This window comes from Sciurus vulgaris (assembly GCF_902686455.1).
Source record: "Sciurus vulgaris genome assembly, chromosome: 1".
Classification (NCBI taxonomy): domain Eukaryota; kingdom Metazoa; phylum Chordata; class Mammalia; order Rodentia; family Sciuridae; genus Sciurus; species Sciurus vulgaris.
Genome location: NC_136461.1, coordinates 137,327,394 through 137,340,635, shown reverse-complemented (window position 1 = coordinate 137,340,635; position 13,242 = coordinate 137,327,394).

The following is a 13,242-nucleotide window of genomic DNA, read 5'->3' as shown; positions in this document are numbered from 1 at the left end:
AGTGCAGCTCTTGCAGACGCCGAATGTCGGATGTCTTGCAGTTGCAGAAGTCCCAGCTGTACCATCAAGCTTAATTTAGTCACAGATCAAATGCCATCACGCATTTGTCTCTTCCCAGCTGCTTTTGCCTTGGGCTGGGGAAAGTTATAGCTGTAGTACACAGATCCCCTGCCGACAAACCGTGAAGCGTGGGAGCTGCTTTGTGAGTTACTTTATCTAAGCTTAAGCTAATGAGGATGTTTAGCACAGTCCTTAGCAATTTGTCAACACCTTGGCGTTCTAGAACCATTTCCCAGGGCACTGAATAAACATTTAAATGTTAGAGACAAAACAAGCTTCTCATTAAGAATAATGTTATATGTTCTCTGCGTGCTTTATCCTGCTATTTTAGAAATGAAGAAGTATTTCTTTTCAGTTGGTGGTTTAATAGGCATTTTCAGGGCATTGGTAGAAGAGTTGTCAAGGATTTCCTACTGGAGATTTTACAGGGGTCTTCTAGATATCTCTATTATGAAAAAATCTTTTGCAAATCTACCAACCCAGGTTCTCCAATAGACATTATTTTTTGCACAGAACGGATTTACAAGATGACAAAATATGAAAGAAAATGGAGAGGAAGTGAAATAGTTTTAGGACATTCTGTTCATGTCACTCTCTATTCTGGGCCAATGGTATAAACATAGGACAGTAAACTTCATAGATGTTTCATTTGTTTAAAAAATTATTTGTTGAATCTCAATTTCCTACTTATGACAGATGTACTGTTGCTTATGTGAGGTGTTATCATTAGGGGAAACTGGGAGTAGGGCATACGGGAACTCTCAGTACTATCTTTGAAACTTTTTTTTGAGTCTAAAATTATTCCAAAAACTTGAAGAACTTAAGATAATGTTAAAAATATCCATGCATATGGTAGTTAAGTGAGATATCTAGTTTTAACCCTATCTTCTACAATTTTACATAAGCTTATAAAGTGTAAAGTAAGAGAAGTATTTATTGAACACCTACAATGTGCTGTTCTAGGCACTTAAGATACATCAGTAAACAAAACAGACAAAAATTCCTGCTCTTGGGACACATGTTGGTGTGGAAGGGGTGACGGTCAACAAGGTATAAGCCTAAGGAGTGAGTGAATGAATGAATGAAATTAGAATTATGGAAAAAAGCAAACCCAGCCGTAAGTGGAAGTGATCAGAGGTATGTGGTGGGGAGGATGGGGGTGCTGGGGTGTTTCAATTTTACACAGGTGGGCCTCAATGAGATGACATTTTAGCCAAAGCTTGTATGAGATACCACGTCTAGGGATGTCCAGGGGAAACTGTGTTCCTGGAAGGGAAGAGCCAGCCTAAGGACCCTGAGGTGGGTACTTACTGTGGGTAAGAAGAGTATGGTAGCTAGAGTAGAGAGAAGGGAAAATAGACTGGTAAGAGATGCAGCTTCCCTTTCACAACAATTACATTCCGTTCACTTCACTTTTGGTCACAGCAAATACATTTGGCTCACATGGAAGGAAGTAGAAAGAAGATTCAACACGTGAATGTGCCAGAATTTGATAAGGATCTTTTTGCTTATCCCTTACAATAGGTCCAACAACTAGGCATAAATATCCCCGTGTATAGGTAAAGCAGTTTAGGTTCAGAAGGATTCAGTAGCTCACCCAGCATCACACAGCAAACAAACAGAAAGTCAAGGTCTTGACATTATCCCTTAGTGTAGAAACCATGACCAGTCTGTAATGTCCATTCTGTACTGCTGCCACCTCTGTGTTGTGCCCATCAAGCATGGAAGCATCTCATTTCTTTAACCTTTTAGGTAAGGTTGCTGATTATGGACTTTCAAAGAATATTAGCATATGATTTGATAAATTACTTTTTTTTTCTTATTTTCAAACATCTACTGAACCTGAGGCATCCAGATGGGAAACTGTGTCACGTCATTCCTCAAAAGTGAACTCGTTTTAAACAGGAGAATCTTTTTTTCCTTTTTTGACCATTTTGTTGAAAGTTTCAGCTTGTACTCCAGTCTTTAATGTACATTACAACATAAAACAGAATCAGGAGTAACTGCTATTCCTTAATTTAAGGATCTTCAGTTTTAAAGAAGGAGTTCGGCTTTGTCATCTGAAGTCAAATCATTGCCCATACCTCGATAGGACCAAGAAATGAAGAATCAGCTTAGATTTCAAGGAAGAATTCTTGGCTTGCATCAAGACTGAGTCTCACAAAGATGGAATCCACAGGACCTATGATCACTCTTATTTCATTCAAATTGAACGTTGTACTTGCAAAATAGAAAAAAATTTAAAAAAATTTAGTAATGACTGTGACACAAAGTTTGACAGTTTAAAGAGAAAATAACTGTATCAAAAATAAACTCAATACATACAATGATTTTCTTATTTATGAAAAATGAGGTCAATATTGGACAACAGTATTGTACCTTGGATAAAATTCAGAGAGAAAAATCTCTCAGACAACAATGGACAGGAACCAAACTAAATAATGTGTAAATCTCAGAAGGCTCAATAATTGGTTCAGACAAGATTGAAAACTTATTTTTAAACATCAAAGTGGTTTAAAATATTTGTTTAAGTAGTTTTAGTTTTTCTCCTATAAGGTTGTGCCTTCTTTCACAAGAGATTACTGTTGGAAATACCCACAATAAATATTATTGGCTCAGCACTTTTTATGACAGTTTCAGATCTGCGGTTTGATAACGTGGAAGAGTCTGTACTTCTTCTTTCTTGCAGGTATCGTTCTTAGTAGCAGCAAGTAGAGAACTTGTCCTATGCAGCACCAGCCTCTGGGGTGGATTCCAGCTTGACAGCTGGGGAAAATTAGAGGCAGTAGAGCTGCCTTCCTTCGGTTCTCAGTGAAGCCGTCAATTCACTTGCTTATTTGGACACAGTTGGTAGAACCACAGTTATAATCTGATATCTTCCCGACCTTCTTTGTTGTCTGTTTGTGATCATCTTTTTCAGCCTACCTCTCAGTACCTGATGAGTGAAGGTCAAAGATAGCATTCTTCCAATCTTTTGCAGAGCACTGTTAGATCAAGCGATGGTATGAGCTGCTCCTAGGGATAATTCTTTTTACAACAGGACCAGAGGTTTCAGAAGATATCCACTTGATTTTGTTTTCCTCTCTCTCAAGCAAATATACCAGAATAATTCAGTTATGAACCATGTAAAAAATTAAGATTCGAAGTGGAAAAATTATTATTCAAGGCATAGGAGCTTATTTCACCATCTCAGTTCATCTTGCAGAACTCCTATAAGAGAAGAAGGGATTTGTCAATATGAACAAGTCCTTGAGCTTCTCCAGGACGTTCTAAGGATTGTCTTTCTGGTTCTCCTATTTGGGGCAAAAGCCTTGGTTCTGATGAAACAGCATTTCAAGACAGTTGATCCAAAGGTTAGATTATTTTAGCATTTCTCGGCAGGATTTATTAAACTTGATGAGTCAGCTGGTCCTCAGCTGGGCTGTTGCTGGTTTAGCATTATTTAGAAATATTTTTAGCCCTTTGTCATCTGTTTCTGATAACTTGAGCTAAGGTGGCTTACTGAAAATCACACGGGAACATGGACCCTGCTTGGGACCACAATTCTGAACATATGCAAAGAAATGCAGAACAAGTACAAATTCTCAGCTGGGTCAATTGCTTTTCTTTCCATAGTACATTTCAAGTGGATATTATTTAGGAAATTAATATGATATTTCACATTTTATTTTGGTGAAAGCATTGTCAACAGGGGCTTAGATTTACGGTATTAGGTTCAAATTCTAGTTCTTGAGTTACCTTTATTAGTTAAGAACTTTTGAAATTCTATATAAAATTACATTTCTGAATCCAGTTCAACATTTCTTCAAGTGGTTAGTGTTGACTGTTTCATGAAAATTCTATGTTAGCAAAATAATCTGTACTTGGGTATTTAAAAACAGATAATCACTATTTTCATAAGGGAGAATAACATTTTCCTATATTCCACTTGGAACTCACAGACTTTGAATTCAAACTCCTGTATTTTGAAGAAGACAAAATTTGTTTTCGTATCTACATTCTTAATTGGAGAATATCTGCCATTGCATAAAAATATTTCCTTAGAAGATAGTGTTACTACATGGAGATTATATATATATATATAGCAACAGATGGCCATAGAGAACTTTCTCAATGATAGTCTGCCATTTTCTCTTAGAAGATAAATCATGTAGTCATAGATATACAAAGAAAATTCATCTATAAATTTTAGCATGATGCAGATGAGGGTGGTAAGATAATTATTCCTCCTGCAGTATGGAATGGACTCACTTTCTACTTGATAACTAATTCCCAGGTAAAGAGAACTGTAGGCCATGTGGCAGACAATGTACTTTTCTGAAAGGACCCAGCTTCGTAGCCAGATAGACTTGTACTTGAATCCTTCCTCTGCCTTTTGCTGGCACGTTCACAAACATGATTCCACCTCCACAAGCTTCCATTTCTTCCTCTATAAAGTGATGATGATAATATCCACTATTGTGAGTAGTACATGGTTTAATATATTTCAGGGACCTAATACTGTGCTTGGTAGATGGTGAACGCTCACAAATGGCAAACAACTTAAAAGAAGGCAGGATACAGGCTGAACCCAACTTAGTCATGTAGGCCAAGTGAGTAAGTTCATGCTGCCTAGGGAGTGCCTAGAATAGGACTCTTATATGGTCACAAGTGACAATTGCCACCCTAATGTCCACTGTCTCTGTGTCCTGACTGAAACATGGCTCTGAAGTGGGTACTGGTACTCTGTAATTCAGGTTTCTATCCCAGGTGTATTCTTGGTTTCCAAGGCACATTGCCAAGGCCAGAGCTCCCTCCCATTCTTCCTCTCACGTGTTCAGAGTCTGTTTCCTGAAGTGTGGGGGCGGACTGCATTCAGCAAGATTTTTGGCAGCATCTTTCTGTAATTTTACATTGCGTTACTTAAACAGGGATTGCTTTGTTGACACACATTAGCCATATGGGAACGATTTGGATGGTACTGTTGACAGTCATGTTTACATTGCTGTTTGTGTCTCTTTCTAGTTCTAAAACAGTTCAGGGATGGGAGATTCTAACCACACTACAATAAGCATCATTTTCTTTCATCTTCTCTTCCCCCTTCCCTTCTCAGACACTACTTGCTCCTTATTTGTAGATACAAATTACTGAGGTGCATATCAGAATTGGTGATGCTAAGTGAGCTTCAGAATCTTCTGTTTTTAAAAACACATTATTAGGTTTCCATTGGTGTAACTGTGAAAAAAAAAAAAAAAAAAACCACAAGACAAAACAAGCAAACAAACAAAAAACAAAACAAAACAAAAAAAACAAACAAAAACCCAAGTGTAAAAAAGAAGTTAATAAGAGGAGTCAAAAAGGAAAAGGTTTCAAAATTTTAAAAAAGAATTACTACTAACATAAAGACAGGGGAATGGTATAAATGTTCTTTTGGGCTTTGGAGCTAAGTCAGACTAAACAATCTATTAAAATTTTAATAAATAACAGTACCATTATTTTAAACATGTCACAAGTGCTTTACCATTTTACTATTTACTATAAATATTTCTTCTGGCTGAGAAGTAGAAATTTTGATCAAATTTTGGAAAGGAAGGGAGAGAAAAAAATCTTCAGATGATATATCACCTATAACTTGGGGCAATGATAGTCTCCAAATAAGATATTTGCAGCTAATGGACTAGATTTTCAGGAAAAAACCCAACTGAAACAAAAAGATCAAAAATGTCTATATTCTACAGTTCCTATGTCACAAAAAATGCTTATTTTTAGTCATAGTGGTGGGATAAGGTCGAAATTTAATTTATTTTTACATGAAAAATGGATGAATTTATGTAATAATTTTATTAGTATAAAGCATGTAAACAGGTAAAGCTAGCTTCTGTTCATTAAATTCAGATTTACAATTGACCTGCAGCAGGAACAGAGGGCACTGTCTGAAAAGGGACCACAGGGAATTTTCTAGAGTGACAAAAATCTATGTCTTCTTCTCTCCCCAGAAAACTTTATTGCCAAGATACAGCTCCTTCTATCATGTAGTGGTTATGCTCAGGATATATTTGGCTCCCAGTGTTAAATTTTAAATGATGCTTTATGTTGGAAATTGGGAAATTGAGGAAGGAGGAAACCTCAGTTTATCCAAGTAATCCTTAAACTTTTTGAGCAGGAGAGCTTTTAACATCTCAGCTTTCTGCGCACATTCTGTAGCCTGGGAGTTCCTTGTCATAAGTCAAGTTTGGGACACACCCCTCTTTTGGTGGTGAATCAGTCCTGAAGAGTATGGAAGGGATGCTCTTGAATAAGTTTCATGAAATTTGTGTCTTGAGTGGCATTTAGCTAAACAAATATATGTGTACCCTTGTCAAACCTCACTACCCTTACCTTTAAAATAAGTGTGCATTTCATTTTATGTTAATTGTACCTCAGTAAGGTTGACTGAAAAGTGATTTTTTTAAACTAAGACATATAAGAGATCATAAATATTGAGGAAACTATTGAGACAATGATCGCACATATAAAATATGAGTATGAATAGATGCTTATCTCTCAGGAAATTAGAACACACTGTCCAATGAAAATATAATCTTTAGTTGTTGATTAAAACTGACCAGTCTTAAATGAAGAATTACATGTTTCTTTCTTTCAGTTATCAGTCACCTAATTGGTTGTTGGATCTGAGTCAAAATGTTCCAAGTCTAGACTTCTAATAATTTCTCTACAAGTTCTGAACATGCATTGGTACAATATTTGGGTAAAGAGAAAAAAAAAATCAAGGCATTCCTTTAAATGTGAGCAAACATCCAAAAACTTTGGGCTTGTGTTTTAATTTCCTCAGTAAAATTCATATTTTGGTACAATTAGAAGTATGTGAATGTTGTAGTCTTTCTCTGCAATTCCTTTGCAGCCTGATTACTCCCTTTAAATACAAAGGGACTGTGCAGAATCAAGTTAAAGCAAGCAAAACTGTGATCCTGAGACAAATATATGTACTAGTGGGCTGTCCCCACTGAAAATAGCTGCTGCCATTGAGCTATGTACCACCCATAGAAACCTACCATCAAATTAAAGAGTGGCATGATAGGAACCAGGTTTTGGGCTAAGCAGAAGTTCACCAGGATCAAACTACTCTGACAGAGAATCTTGTATATAGCAGGTGCTCAAGCATTTTAGATTATAGAGTTTAGATATTCACTCACTTAAATAGTTTTATTCCCATTTAAAACACTATAAGGATATATAAATATGCTGCTTATCTTCCTAATACCTTGACTTTCTTTATGAGTTAGAACTTTACTTGACGCTTTACTAAAGTGTCCAATATTTATCTATGTATGTTTTTATTTGTGCATTATAGTTTAACTAAATATAGTTATATTATGTTTATAATAGTCAGGTTTATTTTCACATATTCATACATACATATAGCATACTTTGCTCTATTTCAGTCCTTGGTACTTCCCCTTTCTCTTCCCTCCAGCTTCCTCCTGAGTCCCTTTCTCTATTCTATTGGTAGTCCTTCTATTTATTAATTTCTTAATTGGTGCATTATAGTTATATATGAAATTAGAATGTATTATAATATATTCATACATGTACATATCATAATTTATCCATTTCATTCCCCTGTTCTTCCCCCTTTCCTCTCCTCTTCCCTTCCCCCAGGTTCCCTGCCTCTCTTCTGTTGATCTTCTTTATGCAATTTGCTGGTAATAAATGGATGGAATGGAGAGCATCATACTAAGTGAAAAAAGCCAGACTCAGAAAGTCAAGGATCATGTATTTTCTCATATGTGCAGAAACTAGAGATAAAGAAAGGAATAAAAAAGGGGAGAGCTCCAATACTAATTTATTATTCTACATAAACAACAATAAAATGGGAGCTTCCTCTGCAAGCAACTCTTGTCATGATGAATCATTCAGTTGTTAAAAGTTTGCAATGTACTCCTCAGTGATCATGGAATTCTACATATGATACAAATCCAAATTTATTGAGGTTAGAGAAAATCTTTTCACATTAATCTGACCCCACCATAATATTCAATGTAATTTGGGGATCTAATTTGGTTTCATTTGTTCTGCTTCAAGTAATGTCAATTTAATGATCCATTTATGTAATTGGAGAGTAATAAAAGTGCTTAACAATTTCAAGATTCAATGTGTTCCAAAATGTTTCTCATGGAAATCTGGTATGTTGTAAGGTGATATGAGTGAAGAAAAGAGCTTTATGTCAAATGAGTTTGGGAAACACTTTGTAGTGTTCCATTGCATGCCATGTAGAAAATGAAAGTCTTGGGGAAATATTGCCATGAAAAATTGTGTTGGATTTAATTAAACTCAGTATGTTCGTTTATGCATTATACCTTCTGATGTAATAAGGAACCATGGTGCTGAGGAAAACACAATTTGGGGACTGTGTTTTTTAAAAATGATATGTGCCCTTTAATTCTCAAACAACCCAATTTTGTACTTATAGAACAAAAATTACTTCCCCAAATTAACTACTGAGTCATGGAAGAGAGATCAGATTTAGTTGTTGGTCTCTAATGCTGGTTGTTCATCCATCCATCATCTTTCTCTCAACTAAATATATGTTTGGTTTGCTTCTGTTCTAAACATGCCAGTTACAGAACTAAACCAAGTAAAGTCAGTTCCTGTCCTCTCAGAACTTATATTTTGGTGGGGGAGGAAACATTTGATAAATAAGTTGTTTTTATGCATGGATCTCTATGATTATGTAAACCAACTGGTAGATATGACAGTGACGTGTTGGCATGAGCTGGATTGGTCTACTTTAAGTGAGGTAATACTGGTGTTCTAGATGGATGTAGAATTTGTTTGTGGTCTAAGGATGGAGAAGAAGCTCTTCCCATATGTTTAACTTAGCTTGAGAACTAGCTAAGTTTTAATTAACTTCCTATAGTTTTTATTTAGTTGGAGAACTTCAAAATGACATAGCATGTGGTTTCTTACTCTTTACCTAATTTTGAACAAGGAGCTACCTCAGTTTCCTAATCTGTAAAATGGTAGTATTAATGCTTACCTATCTTAGAAGTTATTGTTAAGAAGATCTGAAGAGTTAATACATGTCAAAAACTTAAGACATCACTTGAAATTTAGTAAGAACTCAACAAATGCTAGTTATTGTTATTATTATTTCTTGCCTCACATTCAATGTGGGTGAGGGAAAGGGTTCCTGTTGGAGGGATAGGCTAGCTGTGAAATAAAAGCTATGATTTATTTATCAGAAATAAGACAGAAGACAAAATTATTTTAAGAGCATGGGCATGACTGATGGAGCCATTGAGAAGGGTCTGGCTCTAACAAAGGAAGGGTCTGGGTCTTGCTTCATTTATATCAGTACAGGTCAAAAAGGACCAGTAGGAGTTTCTTCTGTAAAAAATAGGATGGAGGTAGAAGATAAGTGAACCATTTGGCTCTAGCAGGTCACTCCCACATCCAATGCTTATATTTGAACTTCAGCATTGAACAAATGCAGGATAACCACATGACTCAGACATTCTCAAACAATTATCAATAATTGTGAGTGCCTGGGGTCAGATCTTCCTGGTTAATAGCTCATCTGTAGGATGGATGCCTTCCCACAATTATTTTTTTAAGATCTCTGATATTTGTATACTGAAACAGACCTGAATTGTGCCTTATGGGTAAAATAGCTATTGTATTAAAAGGCCTATAGAGTCTGAAAACATGACATATAGTACAATTCTCCCCTTACAATGTAATGATTGTGAACTTGAAAATCACCAAAAAGTAATAATTTATGAATTTCCTTAAGATATTTTGGAAAGTTGCATTTGCCCAACATGAGCATCAGTAGTCTTGCAGATTTCTGGAGAAGTTGACACTCAAGCAACCAATCTCTTCCTTGTGTGGGCTGAGTGGGTTTTGGGACCTTGCAGATGATTCCCATGTTAGTCATAGTGTTTGGGACTGGTCTCATCAGGACTGAAAAAGGCCAGTTCCACAGCTCCCAGCCTTATCTGTCATCCCCAAGAATGATAAATCCATATTTTAGGTGACATTTGTGACACGTTGGTGAGTTTTGGTTTAGTGGGTTGCTGGAGCTAACTAGTATCCTGAGATATTATCATATGTTTTCATTTTCTGGGACCCACAAAATTTGGCAGAGGAGCACTTGAGATTCAGGAAATTCATGACAAAACTGCTTTCTTGAGTCTAACAAATGCTTTCATCTCCCTAGTTTCAGTCCTTCAGTGCCACAGACCAACTCAACTCTGGAATGACTCTTTAAAAGGTGAGACTTGATGTTCTCTCACCCCCCCCACCTCCCCACCCCCATTATATGTCATCATCCTCTTATGTAGAGGGAAATGAGAGGGGGGGTTATGAAAAATGGTGGAATGAGACAGACATCATTACCCTATGTACACGTATGATTACACAAATGGTATGATGCTATACCGTCTACAACCATAGAAACGAAAAGATGTACCCCATTTGTGTGCAATGAATCAAAATGCAGTCTGTAAGAATAAAAAAAAAAATGAGAAAAAGAAAGTGAGGCTTGCTAGACTCAGGTCCAAGTGCTTTGGCTGCAGTATTCCTTCTCCCTGCCACACGACTCAACTTTATTGTTCCCACTGACTCTCCTTTTACTTATTTTCTTCAGCATTTCACATTTTACCACTTGTAAGTAGTAAAAATCCTACAATTTGACTTGATTATGACAAAAAAAAGACTTTATGGTCTCTTCTCCTTGATATAAGGGACTATCACAGGGAAGATGTGAAGACTGGGATGGACCCGTTGGCTATGGGCAGAATTCCATGAAGGCTCATTCACTCATACATGTGGTCCTGGTGCTGAGAGAGTTCAGTGCTACACTTGACTGTCTCCTGTGCAACATGTATGGCTTGTTCACAGCAGGGAAACCTTGGAGGAGGTGGGTTTCTTTCATGGCAACTCAAGTCTCTGAGCACAAATCTTTCAATGACCAGAGTGGCATCACGTTTTCTAACATGGTCTCCAAAGCTGTGCATATATCTATATCACATCCTACTGGCTGTAAATGAGTCATGACCCTTCCCAGATACTGAAGAGGGGACATAACTCCATCTCTCATTGAAAGAGTGTTGAAATAACATGGTACAAAAACATTTGACATGGAAGACATTGCTGTAGTTATCATTGGAAAATAAAACCTGTCACAGACACTCAAGCAAACAACAGGAAACACTTGGTGGAAGAATTCATTTTCAAGTGTTCTTGCAGCTAACACAGTTATACAAAGACCTTTAGGGAGGGGAGAGAATAACTTACATCCTGTAAAACTGAGCAGATACAATGGAGTGGAAGTGTGGATGTCAAAAGAATTGTACAAGTAATTAGGAGCTTGATCACAAAGGGCCTTTTGGCCCTTGCAAAATAACATGAACTAGTTCAAAATGTAGAGGAAGTTCTTACATGGTTTTGAGCAGTTATGGGGTTTTACTTTTACATTTGTGATTTGGATAGATTGTTCTTTCTTTTTGAGTCTAGAACGTTGAGGTAGAGTTTTCAACAGAGATCGGATGACAGAAAAAACAGGATGGATAGTCTTGATACACAGAAGGAAAGAGGTGGACTGCAGAACAGAGAATGAGTGGGGACACAATAAGAATAAAGGCAGGGTTATCAAGGACAATACGTTTGTGGAAATTTAGCTCAGATGTAATAGTGGCCTAAAGTAGAAAAGTGGCAGTAAAGTTGCAAAGAAATAAAAATATTTGAGGAACAGAGTGTAGAGTAAACTGGACCTGATGATGCCTATGTGTGAAATAAGAAAAAAAGAAGAAATAGTGATTAAATTACTTGAGAAAGAGAATAAAGGAAGTGAAAGTTTAGAGTGCAAAGAAACAATAAGCTCCTTTTCAGTGATGAATTTAAAGAATTAGGCATCTAATTGTGTGTGGTCAACATTATGTGAACATGGAGTATTTACTATCAATGATGTTGAAATACTATCAAAATAAAATACACATTTTTAAATAAAATGAATGAAATATATTCTTGGTTATTTATTTTTGGTTTGCCAGTCCTTGCCCACATAAGGAAGAAATGACTACGGAAACAATCTGAAAAGCATGTTGGGTCCTTTGGGCATGTTAGTGTTGGGCCTAATGTGGTGAAAATTTCACTGGGAAATCTGACCTGCAGAGGTCATGGTTGAAGGTTTGAATTGTGGTTTTAAAAATTAGAAATTTCATCTAACTCTTTGGAAGTTTCTAGAAAATTTATATTGTAATTTCTACATACTCAAATCAACTACAACCTCATTGATTTGCACTTGTATGTCCAGAAGAAAATTCTGTTCTTGGTTATGAAAATAGCCATTTCTCCCCTAGTGAGTTGCCCTCTCTTTGGAAGCATAGTTTCTTTTTTTATTCTGAAAGGAAAATGCAGTCCAGTCAAAGAATGAGAGTTACACATTGATTTCAACAGAGTAAAGAGACCCTTGTTCCTTCATTATCTTTAGCTTATAGGCAATGTGCCCATTTTCAGAACAAACAAATAAGAATACAACAAGACATATTAAAAGGAACCTTGCGTAAATTTTGTCTAAGTGGAATGAAAACTTGGGTACAAAAGCAATTTCTATAACTTCTTTCCTCTAACTTACATTTTCTATATTTTATGTGTGTAAATATTATTATATACACACATATTCACACAGGTTCACATTAAGTTATTCATTAAATAAGTACAACTGACCCTCTGTATCCACAGATCCCATAGCTGCAGAGTCAACCAACTTTGGATAGAAAACAGTTAGGCCTAGGTGGTTGTGTCTATACTAAATGTATATGGATTTTTTATGCCTTGCATTATTCCACAAACAATACAGTATAACAATTATTTATACCACATTTACATTGTATTAGGTATTGTAAGTAATTATGACATAATTTAAAGTATATGGAAGGATGCACGTAGGTTATATAAAAATACTGTATCATTTTATATAAGGAATTTGAGCAAATTGTGGTATCCAAGAGGGCCCTGAAACCAATCCTGCTGCAGATCCCATGAGATAATTGTATTTATTGAAAGACCACCAGATGCAAAGTACCATTCTGCATGCTGGATATACAGTACTTAGTACAGAAGACATAAATCCTTGCCTTAGGCAGAAGATGAGTTTGGATGAAGATTGTTTTTGTAGGAACATTCAGAAAAAAAATGAGC